The sequence below is a fragment of the Nasonia vitripennis genome, chromosome 2 (assembly GCF_009193385.2).
Source record: "Nasonia vitripennis strain AsymCx chromosome 2, Nvit_psr_1.1, whole genome shotgun sequence".
Classification (NCBI taxonomy): Eukaryota; Metazoa; Arthropoda; class Insecta; order Hymenoptera; family Pteromalidae; genus Nasonia; species Nasonia vitripennis.
The window spans coordinates 11,643,872-11,656,971 of NC_045758.1; the positions used below are offsets into that span (position 1 = coordinate 11,643,872).

The following is a 13,100-nucleotide window of genomic DNA, read 5'->3' on the forward strand; positions in this document are numbered from 1 at the left end:
GCAAGACATTCGCACTTACTTTACCGCGGCTATACTTTTAGGCAGGCGAGGCCATCGATCCTCTCATCTTCCTTTTTTCCTGCTTTTATTATTTTCACTTTTCGAGAGAATAATGAGCTGCCTCTCGACACTCCGAGATTTTTCACGCGATACGCTTTGACAACCGGAGGTTTATATGGCTTCGCGCTCTGCTTACTTTTGACAATAAAATCGTAATGTTCACAACGTCCGATTTTACCGTGCTTACGAACCCATCGCGAATAGGTAGATTGCAGCGCGATCGTCAACTAATTAAACGCGGCGTCGGATAAATTGGGCAACCGCCGACTAAGTGGGGTAGCGATTGAGGCATCGGCCGCGGCGGTGATACAATATCCAACTTCGGTGGCCGGTCGACTGCGAAGAGAAGAGCCTCGGGCCGCTGGAGAGTAAGTGTATACAGCGAACGGGGAACGGAGAGAGAGAAGTGTCGATTGCGAGGCCGCAGAAATTCCGGATCGATTCGTCTCTCGCGGAAAGAGAGAAGGCCCGCAGCGAGTGGGCTGAGGGCGGCTGCGAATACCGCGGCTAGCCGAGCGTTTGATAGCGAACACCCTCTTTCCGGTATCGTTCGACTCGAGGTCAAAGGCAATCCGTTTGGAACCGACTGGAATTTCCCTCCCACGTTAAATTGCGCCCGAGGCCGTCCTTTGGGACACAATGATTCCTCTCGTCCACTCGCGGAAGCCACTTTCCAGCCTCCTTCGCGCGCCGCGTCTACCTAAGTCAATCTTGTCTTTGGTAATTCCGAGAAAATTAACCGGCGCGACGCAAGCCTCGAGAGCAGCTACTCGACGACGAGCTTTATCGGCGGCTCCGCAGCGACGAGGATGATCCACTTTGCTATGCGAGAGGGCTATGCGCGAATCGAAATGAATCCAGAAAAAGCAGACAGAGCGGAAGCGAACGAACGTCGTCCGATATAGCTATAAGAGCCACCGCGCGGCACTTATCTACGCAGCAACGAGACATCAGAGGAACGGCTCTCTCGGCTCGGCTGCAAAAAGTGCTTGGCGTGAGAAGGACGAAAGTGGAGTACGGACTGAAAAGAGACAGAGAGAGAAAGAGCGATACCTCCTTAGGCAATTTTAATTTTCAGCGGGAATCATTGTTGGGCTAATAAGAATAAAGACACAGAGCCGGAGAAGGACAGTAGTCGAGAGATACACAACGTCAGCCCGCAGCAGCAGCAGCAGCAGCCGAGCGTAAGTAGTAGCGGTAGAGGCAAAATCAGACGATGGCCCCTTCCTGCCTTACTCCCTACTCCTCCCTTTACTATAGGACTGCTTTTGTGTGTCGAGTTCATATCCTTTTGATTTCTTTCCGCGCGTGGAGACGCTCTTCCCCCGCCCGAAGGTGCGGAAGGCGAATATTAATCAGGCACCATATGTTGAAGACTCCTTATCTTTCTTTCGTTGGCTTACAACGCGGATTTTTAATAATTCGACTGCTCGCGGTGCGCAGCGGCTCCGTGCTTGAGAGCTCGGTCTCGAATCCTAGAATTTGTTCAGCGCATAATTAAGGCAGCAGTGGGAGTAGTCTAAAAAGCCTCGCGCTCGGCGCGACAACGAACTGAGCGAGATGAAGAGGTATGCGCGCATATATAAAGAGGGTGTGCGCCTCCGCTGGTTTTGATTGCCGCGGAAAGCCGCACACTGCAGCCGAGCGAATAGACGCGATTTCGTTCCGGATCAAACCGACCGACGACGATTCATCCACGACGGAAGGAAGGAATGGCTCCGGAGAAGCAGCGGGAGGGAGGAAGACGAGGGGCTGCACACACACACGCGCTCGCGAGCGAGAGAAGCAGACGGTGTACAGAGGGACTCGCGGAGAAGAAGCCACCGACGCTATGGGTAGGAGAGCGAGAGACATATTTATTTGACATGCGACGCGACTGCACCCGAGTTTCATTAATTGAAGATCGCGGGAATGAGCGTAGCAGCAGACAGCGGAGCCGCGCAGACACGCGCGAGCGAGCGCTCCGTCTCAGCGAGCTCACGTTCTCTCTCTCGCGCGCGCTCTCTCCTCCTCCTCTGCCACTTTTTCCCTCTCGCTCACTTTATGCCTATACGCGCACGACAGCGGCAGAAGCAGCAGCAGCAGCCCCCGCGCGGCATCGCACTGTATCCGCGCAGCAAAGCACGTCAAATGAGGATTCGCCGCGCCGTCGTTCCTCACGTTCGAGCATTCAACTCCGTCTTGATCTAGGCCATATACCTACACCGCACCACGCGCGCGCCGCGAAATCTCTCTAAAGCTGCCACCCTCAGCTGTCAACCCGGTAGAGTGTTCGTCGCCTCTCCTGCCTCCCTTTTGCTCGGCCGCTTTTTTACATAGGTATACGAGCTTGCTGCCGCGGACCACCGGACATCCTGTAAGGATGCCGGATTTCGCTGACGGCTCACAAGCGACGACGACGACACACACGTGCGAGACTCATCGTAACGAGTTGTGTCTGCCAGCGACTCTTTTGCTTATTTCAATGTGACTGCCTTTGCATTTTAAATTAACGCAATTAAGGAGAAGTTTTTGTGCCCGCGAGCGCGAACGCCGAGACTGCGAACTGTATACACCGCGGTCGTATATATAAAGATAGATAGAGAGAGAGAGAGAGAGAGAGAGAGAGAGAGAGAGAGAGAGAGAGCGAGAGCGTTCGTGAAATAATCAATGCTTTTTAATAAGCGCTAATGCCCCGGTATTTCACGAAAGCTGCAGCCGTATTTTCTTTGACGAGCAAGTTCGGACGGCTCTTTCGAAAGGATAGCTGCGCGACTTTATATCCGCTCAGCCGGTCCAAGATCTCCTCCGCCTCTCTCGCTCTCTCCCGCTCGGCTTCCGGAAGAACTTCGAATCCGTCTGATATTTCCGTCGAAGCGGCGGCGTCGGCGGCGCAATGGTCTCTGATTAAAGCCGTCGGTCGGTGTCCCCTGGAAGCGGAGAGCGCGCGCGAGAGAGAGAGAGAGAGAGAGAGAGAGAGAGAGAGAGAGAGAGAGAGAGAGAGAGAGGAATGGGGGTCTGATTCCTGGCGATGCAATTGCACGTTTAAAGTGGCGTTTCCCGGTTATTTCGCCGCCTCGCGCAGTTCGCAACCCGAGCCTCGGCTGCCTTTGCTTCCAGACCCGCGCTAGGCCCGAGGATCGCGACTGAGAGCCACTGGCTCGGATTTCAGACTCCGTGACTCATTACGGAACGCAATATTGGACGAAAGCTCGCAAGCTCGCGCGGGAGACTTTCGATTCCACTGCCGGGGAAATAAGAGCTGTATAAGCAACGCGAGACACAACCCCGCCGGCGATGAGGATTTTTCTCCGCATGCTATACGCGTCGAATGCACTGCTTTAAGCCGGCACAATTATTGCCGCCGACGAGCCAGCACGCGCGCGCGAAAATATTAATCCCTGTCAAATTGACTTCTGACGTTTAATTTCGCGCCATTCAATAGGTCAGCTGGGCCTTGTTCTCCTTTTTCTCCACGACTCAGCGCGCCCGCGCGCGCGACAGATTGAATTCCCAATGAAAAATCTTAATCGAGCAATTTTCTTTTTCAATCTAATAAATGCTTTGCCTCTCCCTCGAGAGTGAGACTCCGCGCGCGGAAAAATACGCCGTTTGCGTGATTAATCGAGCTGTACGCGTGCGGCAATCTCGGACTGCATATAACGGGTCTACGTATACATTGTACTTGTATAATGATTTCGCTCCGCGCGGAAACAAAAGCCGGGGGAGAGCAGACGCAAAGCACGTCATTATTATAGCTCCGCGGGCACAACATGCGAAATGTACGCGCTGTAAACGGAAAATTGCATTCGTAAATTACCTCGGCATTGAGGAGTTGGCTCTCGCAGTTTTTGCGCGCGTTCCCCCGACCAAACGGAAAAACAACATCAAAAAGCCGGAGAAGGAGTTGCACAGACGTATAATACGTATACATGCGGATCGGGAATGTAACGAGCCGACGGAAACAGACGGCGAGCGTAACGACCGGCGCGCAATTATTCCATAATGTAGTTCACATAGCTGAACTCTGAAGAAAATTAGAGGGGTTGCGGGAGAGAAAGAGAGACAGGGAGGGATGGATGAATAAGCGAAGGCGAACAAGCAGACTCGGTTCCGCTGGGGCAAGAAGAAAAGGAAGACGACGTCGCGACTGTGGCAAACTATACTAAGGTGACGACTAAATTGAGGGGTAAAGGGGCGTACATGTCTGGACGATGGACCAACTTGCTCATCTTGGTCGGGGAACAATGACGATCGATTATCAGTATATATCAGATATTATTATATCACATTGATGTAACTAATGTTGAAATAATTGCACCTACCTTACGCTGGCTTGTATACTGCTATCCTCAGCATCGATTCGATGATCCCCATATTTCAAAGTATATCTGAACCTGCAAAAATAAAAAGGTTAAAGATGCCGTTTCCGTTCGGTTGGAAGTATAATTACACAATCGGATGAAAATGGGCAGAGGGGCGGAGAAAAAAGTGGCCAAGTCCTACGACGATTCTTTTGTGCGTGCTATATATGTGTATATAAACGGGGACCCCTCTCGCCCTGCTCGTCCGCGTTCAAGTTAAATTTGTAAAATTCATGGCCGCGGTATTTTATCATTTAATTAAATATCGGCGATAAAGCATCCTTAATCTCGGTAACGAGCGCCGGCACTTTTGATTAACGCGAGTTGCGCGCCGCTTTCTCTTTCTCTCGTTTTTTCTCTCACTGAACGCCCGCGCAGGGCGCGCAGTTGACGCCAATGCAGGACTTTAAATTGCACCCCCCCCCCCCGCCCACTATCGCTTTAACAGATGCCCTTTTCGTTAATTATGTTTTAAGGTAAAAACAAAGCCCTCCGTCAACGGAAATTTAATGATCTTTCTCTCTGAATTAAATTTTTCCACGGAGCCAGAGCTCGAAAAGGCTCCGACAAAGTCGAGATGCGATAGCTCTGGGGTGATTTGATAATTTTCGAATGCAGCTTCCTCCCTTTCGGCATTCTCCGCCGCTTAGCTCGGTGTGTACAAGGAATGCCTTCTGCAAAGCTCGCGACGTAAGTATCCCCGGTCCCGGCGTCTGCAGTGGGGGGATTAAAAGCGAGAATCGCCATTCTTCCGCGTGTTGGTATAGTTGAAAGAGGGTTCTCGCATCATACACACTCCTAAATAAGCCCACTCTCTCTCTGTCTTAGCTCGTCGAGTGATGATCCCTTAGCTCTGATTTCTCTCAAAAACTCGCGACGGCGGCTGCAGCAATTTCTGAATCGTCTGCAGCATAAACACAATTACTTTCTCTGCGCAGCCCTCGTGCGGCGCAAAAGGAGAAGTAATCGTTTAATGTTCCGGAAGTGCATTCCCGAATAAAAAACGTCGTCTCGCTCTCGTTATATAATCTTTGTGCTCGAGCTCCTCGCTCGTCGTCCCGTTGTGTCTGGCGCGTCGCGACGCCAAACAAACAGTCCATACAGCAGCAGCAGCCGCGCGTGTGTGTATAGCGTATCCGAGCGAGAGACGGAGATATTCTGCTGCAGCAGCCGTCATTGAGTTCTTTAGCGACCAATTTCGAGCCGACGAGTCTCGCCGCCCTCGAGCCGGAACAAGCAGTAGCAGCAGTTGCCGGGAGTGAGTGGGTGGCCGACGGGGTAATGGGATGCGTCGCCGGCGCGTGCAGTTGCATTGCAGAGTGGCGCCCTAAGCGGGAAAATCAACCCTCACGACGTTATAGAGCCCGGGCGCGACAATTGACGACTCTTTTAAAAGAATAGGCCATACGAGCCGGATTCTACTCGCGCCCCTTCTCGCGCTCTCTCACTTTCTTTTCCTCCCTCTTCCTCTCGCTCCTGCTCTATCTCGCCCCGAGACCAAGACAAAACACTGAATCTTCATTCTAGCGTGCTATATGCAGCAGACTCTCTACCTCGCTTTATATCCGAGACTCTCTATATCCCTCCGCCTCTCCGTGGAGCTCCGCGCGGCCGCCACCGCCGCTTCCGCCTAAAGCAGCTTGTAATTTGCGATCGCAATTTTCAATTTCTGCCGACTTTTCAATTAGACTAAGAGGTGCTGCCGCTGCCACTGCCAGGCGGAGGAAGAGTCGACGGTATGCTGCATATAGCTGCGCGCGGTTTCTTCTTCCCTCTCGCTCACTAATGCTGCAAGTAGTGTACGCCGCTGCTGCCGGCCGAGATTCCGCACCCCAACGGCGCGAACGTCTCTCCCGAGCCCGCGCGAGATTCCGAATTGAAGCGACACCGACGCTGCAGCTTTCGTGCGTACACGCGAGCCTGAATTACTGGATCTTCTCTCATTCTTTCTCATCACTGCGCACGAGTCCATGTATCGCTGCTGGCTTTTCGTTTTTGTGCTTTCAGGCGCGAGACTTCGCTTGGAATGAGAGCTTTTTCGTTTTATTTTTCCCAATAGACGCTTTCTCGTTTACCCGAGCCTCTATTAATAAAATTGCTTTGAAATGGAGCCGCTCAATATCTATCTGGTATTTCATACCTCCAAGAGAGATGCGCAGACGATCGAGGCTGCAGGATGGAAATTAAAAAAGTAATTCCTCTTCAAGAGATATGACATTGCGCGACGTCGATGCGAGATCTTTGGTCGGGGCGTCGCGAGGACAGTGGAAGTAATAGATAGGTTTGTAATCCATCCCGAGCTCGAGGCGCTTCGGAATGAGATATTTTGGAAAGGGGTGGCAGCCGCGACGTCGACGACGATATCGGCAGTCTGCGAATAAAATGGCGCGTCTCTCGATCCGCGACGTGCCCGCCGGCCGTAACGGCTTCTGCCACTGCTGCCGAATCGAGCTCTTCCAATTTCACTCTCTTATACTCCTCCGCGTCGTCCCTCAAATCCAAGACTGGCTTGACACTCTGACAAACCTATTCTTCGCCGAATTTCTAGAATCAGATTTCATCCTAATAGCTCCGGTAAATTTTACATTTCTCAATATTTATCTTGTTCGGCGCTGCACTCGCGATAATTGTACTGAAACAGGAAGTTGTATTTTTTTCACGATAAAATTTTCAGTGAAGTCATACTTTGAGAAACAAGTATTTTTTCATCCACGCAGTCGTGTTTTATCGGTAGGGATGCGTTGAACGTCACGAGTGTACAAAAGTGACAAGTACGATCGCGGGTTCGTTCAACGTTGCTCGTCACTCTGTAGCCTTGGGCGAGAAAATCACCAGATGAATTGAAACGCCATTCATCGGATCTTAATACCCCCCCCCCCCCGCAATCTGCAATCTCGATAATTTTCCTAGCTGTGGTAACGATGCACACTAAGAGAGATCGCCCTTCAGCAGATGAAACCGCACTTGCTCATTTCAACGATTCCCCTCTTCCGATATTCTTCTTCCCCTCGAAAATGTTTCTTCTTTATTTGCAGTGGTGATATTATGACTATCGCAAATATTTTTAGGCTGATAATTTGTCCAGCGCACTACAACTGCCTGGCTCTAACGAATCCGTAATTCTGTAATGTACTCTGATCTGACATAACTGACAAAGCCGTGCCTTCGAACTGCAATGATTTTATTTGACGTATTCTTATCATGTTGAAAATTATAACATTCATCATAATTTCATTAAAGTTTATAGGTTTATTCCTAAATTAAAAAATACTTGTTGGGCATACTAAGGCCGCTCTTACTACTACCGCCAGTCTACTGTTGTTACAATAACAATTAAATATTTATTGATTTTGTACTATAATTTAAAAAAATAATATCTTAACTCGCGAATAATCGTACAAGAGAATAAAATTCATCAATTAACAGATAATAAAATGTATCAAATATTGTTTAATCATTAAGTCAACGTAAAATCTGTTCTTTAATTATCTTATCTTTGCTTCCTAAGAGTAAGGAGGAAAACAATTGCTTATTTAATTATCGCCATTTGAGCCAACATATATGTACAGTTGGTCTTACGAGCTTTATCATGATCAGTAGAAGATAAAAATATATAGCACATGGGGGTATAGCTCAGTGGTAGAGCATTCGACTGCAGATCGAGAGGTCCCCGGTTCAAACCCGGGTGCCCCCTCTAATTTTTTGTAACTTCTTGACTGATCGTTTATCACTCAATTGTACTTGTCATTAATTATCACCTGATCAAATCTATCAGTTTTCTGAAAAAACCTCGGAAAAAATATTTTTCGTAAAAACAAGCTGAATAAGTTATGCATTTTCCATAGAACCTTTATCATTTGGATTACAAATTTAATTTAAAAAAGTAGCTGTACAGTTATTATATATTACACATATGAGTTCTTGATCAATGATGAAAATCATTCATATTTTAATTCAAGCATTTCAATGTGCTTACTATCCTTAAATGCTTTGCAAGATAAAGTAAAATAAAGGAAGTCACGGGATATTAAAGTCGTTTAGCAAAACTATGAGTTTTATTTATTATCAAGAATAGTATAGAAATTTTTTTCTTTACGTATAATTAATCGGAGACTGGATAAACGTTAAAAATTGAGCTGGAAAGTTGAGGCGCCCAAGTTATTGTCCGAAGAATTTTAATCACTTGTCATTCACAGCTAGTCTCATTCAAGATTCAATAGAGCCGAGAGGCGACAAGCATGACGCTCCTTTTTTTCGACATTTCAAGGCGTACAGTCGCGCAAGCTCCATTGGAGGCTGTTCGACGTTAGGCAGTTCCAATATGGCTCGAGGCGAATTTCGGTAGACAATGTCGAAGATTACAACCGTCGGGATGTCTACCACCACCGCCGCAGCCGCCACATCGGCACGCGAACGCCGTTCGCGGCGGCGGTGGCGGCTCATTGCTCCGACGACTCTTTCGAGCAGTAGCTACGGGCATTGAGGGCGATCATTGTTCGACACAATAATATTTGTCGCCGAAAATGCCCGCGCTCGGGAGAGAAATAAAGAGCGAAAAAAGCAGAGGAATTCTTAGCCTGCGCAAAAAGGAATAAAAAGACGAGTGAGGGGGGAGGGGGGGGGGGGTCGCGCGGGTATATCCATTCAGACGCAGACAATGCGCGCTAGAAAGATTCATCTGCCGCCGCACTGTGCTAGCGCTCGTTCCAATGCGGACTCGCCGATTTACCCCCTCGCTGCAACCCGTCCTTGGTACATATACCTTGCTTGTTTTCTCCTCCTCCCGCTCTCTCCCTCCACCGTTGTCGCGTGACACGCGCCAAATTAAAAACTCGGTTTCTGTTCCACTGCGCCTTTTGCCGGAGCGACGTTTGCCATCCGATATCGGCGGTGGGGTCTTTCCGCTCGTACATCGAGAAAACTGCCGGTTTAAATGGAGCTGCGCGGAGAGAGAATGACAAACGAACCCAGAACAGCACCGGAAGACAATGAGGGCCATGCTGCGTTATTAATGACATTCTAATTTTTTAGATTCAAATCGGGATACGAGAGACTTTTGTGCATCGCGGACGGGCGAGATAAAGGGCGGATATACGCGGGGACACCGGTCGCGGCGCATCGCATTCAATGCTGGGCAAGCTTATATAGAAAAGATAATCAAGAAATAGATGGAGAAACAAAAAGTTCGGAGATACAAAAAGGAAGAAAGGGAAAAAAACAACAAATACGCACGGGACGAAGCGCGAGAGAGGCATAAAGAGCGAGAGCAACAAAGCGCGGGAGATAAAGGGAAAAATGGAAAGAAAGGAGAAAAGAATTGTCGTTAAATCAGTAAATTCTTGGGGGTGAGGCTGTCGGTATGAATGTATAGCAGAGAGCGAGACAAGCAGTAGCAGCAACTCCCGGGGAGTCGCGGTCCATCTCGTCAGCGTGTCCCATTCGTACTTAGCGAGATGATCAGCGGGAACAGAAGGCAATATCGGAATTATTGTGATTCGCGAGCTGCCGCTGCCGTTGCTGTACGTACACGTATATACGTCTCTCGTCGGCGGAGAGCAAGAGCGGAGAATGCGAGCCAGCGAGAAATAGCGAGCTATAGCGCCGCCCGAGGCTGAGCAATCTATACGAAGCAGACATGACTTCCATCGTGCCATGGATTTGAATATTGCGCTAGCAATATCGCTGCGGGCGCTAATAGTTACTGCGAATCGCAGAGAGCGTACATATAAACGTTACGCTCCTGCCTTGCTGCTGCTGCTGTCGAGCTATATGCTCAATCCACCAGAGCCCGCTAATGCGAACGCGCTACCTACTCCTATATCCTGTCAATTTGCTTGACGGCTCATTATCGGCTGTCAAAACCCTCGATCGATCTTTCCTCGGAGCTTAACTACCTTCGCTGAAATTAAGCAACAAATTACCGCTTCCGTCGGGCGGATCCCGGCTCGGCCCAAATTCAATTTAGCCGAGTTTCTTTTTTTTACGGACGAGCCATATCGGTCGGTCCACGTGTCGACGGCGTCGGCCTGCAGATGTGATTGAGATGGAATCGGCGAATAAAAGAGTTGTAAATAAGAGATAAAAGAAGCCGGAGCGAGAGTGACTGGTCGTGTCGGCGCGGCGAGAGTGAAGTTTTATTGGTACGTAGGAGAGAAGGAGAGCTGCGAGACGCCGGCCAATAAGCCGGCATTTACAGCTTTATAAATGATTTTAGCCCCCCATAAAAATGCATTAGCCGCGGCCACATATCCCCGCGCCTAGTCATTGTCCTTTCGGATAGCCGACACTTCGAACGTCTCCCTTCGATGTATACGTCAGGCTTTTCTACTTTTGTCGCGGGGGATCGTCTATAACCTGCAGCTTTTTACGGACTATAAAATAGCCGGTGGAGCGAGGGCAGAGTGTCTTCCCGCGAAATGCATCCGGGCGGAGAGCGAGCGGGAGAGGATATAGCGCCAGGATTAGCTGCCCAGCGTCTACGTGTCCGTCCGCGTGTGTACACAGAAGAGCCGAGAGGCGAGAATGAGCAGTCAGGAATTGGGCCAAGTCGAAGACGGACGGATACGCGTGTGGTTTTCAAAGCAAATATAATGCGACGGACGTCGCGGGCCGAGAGCGGAACCTCGGTTATCCCAAAAAGGCTTGTCCAAATCATAGACCCGAGCCCTGCGGTCGTCGGGCCAGACCGGTCAAGTACGTCTCAATTGAAATTCGGCGTACGTGCCTGCAGCTAATAAGACAGTGCACACGCGCGCACATACAGGTGCCGCGAGCCGTGAGAATCTGCCGCGCTAGGGAAGCTGCTTCCGCAGGAGGAAGTGGTGTGCGTCCTCGGAAGCGGATCTAAAATGCATCTGCGCGCATTGAGGCGCTAAGTTTTGTGGATTTTTCGGAAAGCCATCGCCATCAGCAGCACGTCTTGCTAAGCTCCCGCGGGACAAAGAGCAGGCAGTGCTGCGTGCGGACGGCGTGAAAAAGAGAGAAAATCCCGTGACTGCAGAGGCTAGGACGGGGCTGATGAATTTTCAGAAGTATAAACATATGCTCGGATGCAAGATGGGCCATCGCGGGCAGTAGTCACCGCTGCTGTCCGGAGGTCGCTCGGCCGGAGTCCGGAAGCGGGGGTGCTGGCGTCGCCGACGCGTACAGCGCGAGCGAGAGAGCGAAGCACGTAGGACGATAACCAAAAGCCGCCGCCGCGGCGGTTGGCAGGACAGGGGAACGCGTCACGCGATCCGTGAGTAATACGTTCGCGAGCCGAGAGCTGAGGCCTGCTTGTTTAACAGAGTGTTATAATCTATTTACGTTAACATTACCAGCGTTTAACGTGCTTGCTTACCGCTGCAGAGGGAGAGAGACGGCGCGAGTGAGCGAGCAGTTGGCGATGGAAAAGGGTTGGGGCTCCGTGTACGTGCGCCGGTACTGCTGCTGCTGCTTGTTGAACGCACGGAGATAGGACGAGCGAGTAGCGCGGATGCGGGGGTGTATACGTTGCCCGGAGTGAGAGGAGGCGAGTGTAGGTAGAGCGGCGCGATTCTCTCTTTCTCTCTCTCTCTCTCTCTCTCTCTCTCTCTCTCGCTCTCTCTTGCTCTCGACTCTGCAGCAGACAGCACTCAAGAATTGTCGCGGGCATGTTAGGGCTTTTGGAAATAAGCGTTAATTCATGCGCTAGCTCGCTCTCTTGCATGGCGCACACGTCGCGCCTGCCTGCATTCTCCACGCTTCTGCGAGCTTCTTTCTCTTCCGCTATCTCTTTATCTCTCCGCTGCTGCTGCTGCGATTTCCAACTCTGCGGTGCATCTTGACGCGGAACAACTAATCTCTGCCGATAAACAAACTCCGCGATCGATTTTAGCCGATGGTAGCCGAGTTGACCAAGAAAACTAGTCACGCGTCCAGCAGCAGCTCGATTCAGCCAAGGTTGTATATATAGGTACAAAAGGGACCTGTAGGTCAGGAGGCCTCAGTTATGTGGCGCCCAGAGGATAGAGAACGCGCGGCGCGCATACACGACAATAGGGGCTAAATGCCCGTCTCTCTGGCTTCCTCCCTCTGGCCAGCGACGCCGCATCACCTCACTCTCTCCCGCTGTCGACTAACTGTTACGAAACGTCCCCGAAACTTTGGTATACGCGATTATCTGCAGGTTATGTTGTAACAATTATGAGGCTGCCACTCTAGGCAAAATCACGAGAGAGTCTCGTCCTCGTCGACTAGCGAGTAGAGCCGGAGAGAGAGTGAGAGAGGGAGGGAGATACAGACAGACAGAGGATCGCGAACCGGCTAACTTGTTTGCTCTCTCTCTCGCGTGCGTGCCGTACCATATGCCCTCAGCTATTGTGCCGGCGTAGCAAATTATTTTGTGCACGCGGGCTAGTGGACGCAGCTTAAAACAGTTGAGCCAGATACATTATGTGACGCTGCTGCTGCTGCGCTTTTTTCCTCTTTGCCGGGGTTTTGTCAAATGTGGAATAAGGGGATACGCGTGCATGAATTGCCAAAATTTAGAGAGTATAGAAAACGACGTTAAAAAAGGCTCGGATCATCGAACTCGCAATATGCCGTCGCCGGCAGCTGCAGCTAGGGACTTTTGAAATTCGCGAGGCTTTGTGTGTGGGGAGGTCTCCGGTTCGTCTCTCTATTCATAGCGGGTGGAAACCACAATGCCGACGTCAACGTTCGAACGCTCCGCTCTCT

At 50.4% G+C, this 13,100-nt stretch overlaps 1 non-coding gene across 1 annotated transcript; it reads left to right on the forward strand.

The window, feature by feature from the left end:
* Window positions 1–8,025: 8,025 nt before the first annotated feature.
* On the forward strand, window positions 8,026–8,097 carry TRNAC-GCA. Its single transcript has one exon. It is a non-coding gene; the product is annotated as a tRNA-Cys (tRNA).
* The last annotated feature ends 5,003 nt before the right edge of the window (window positions 8,098–13,100 follow it).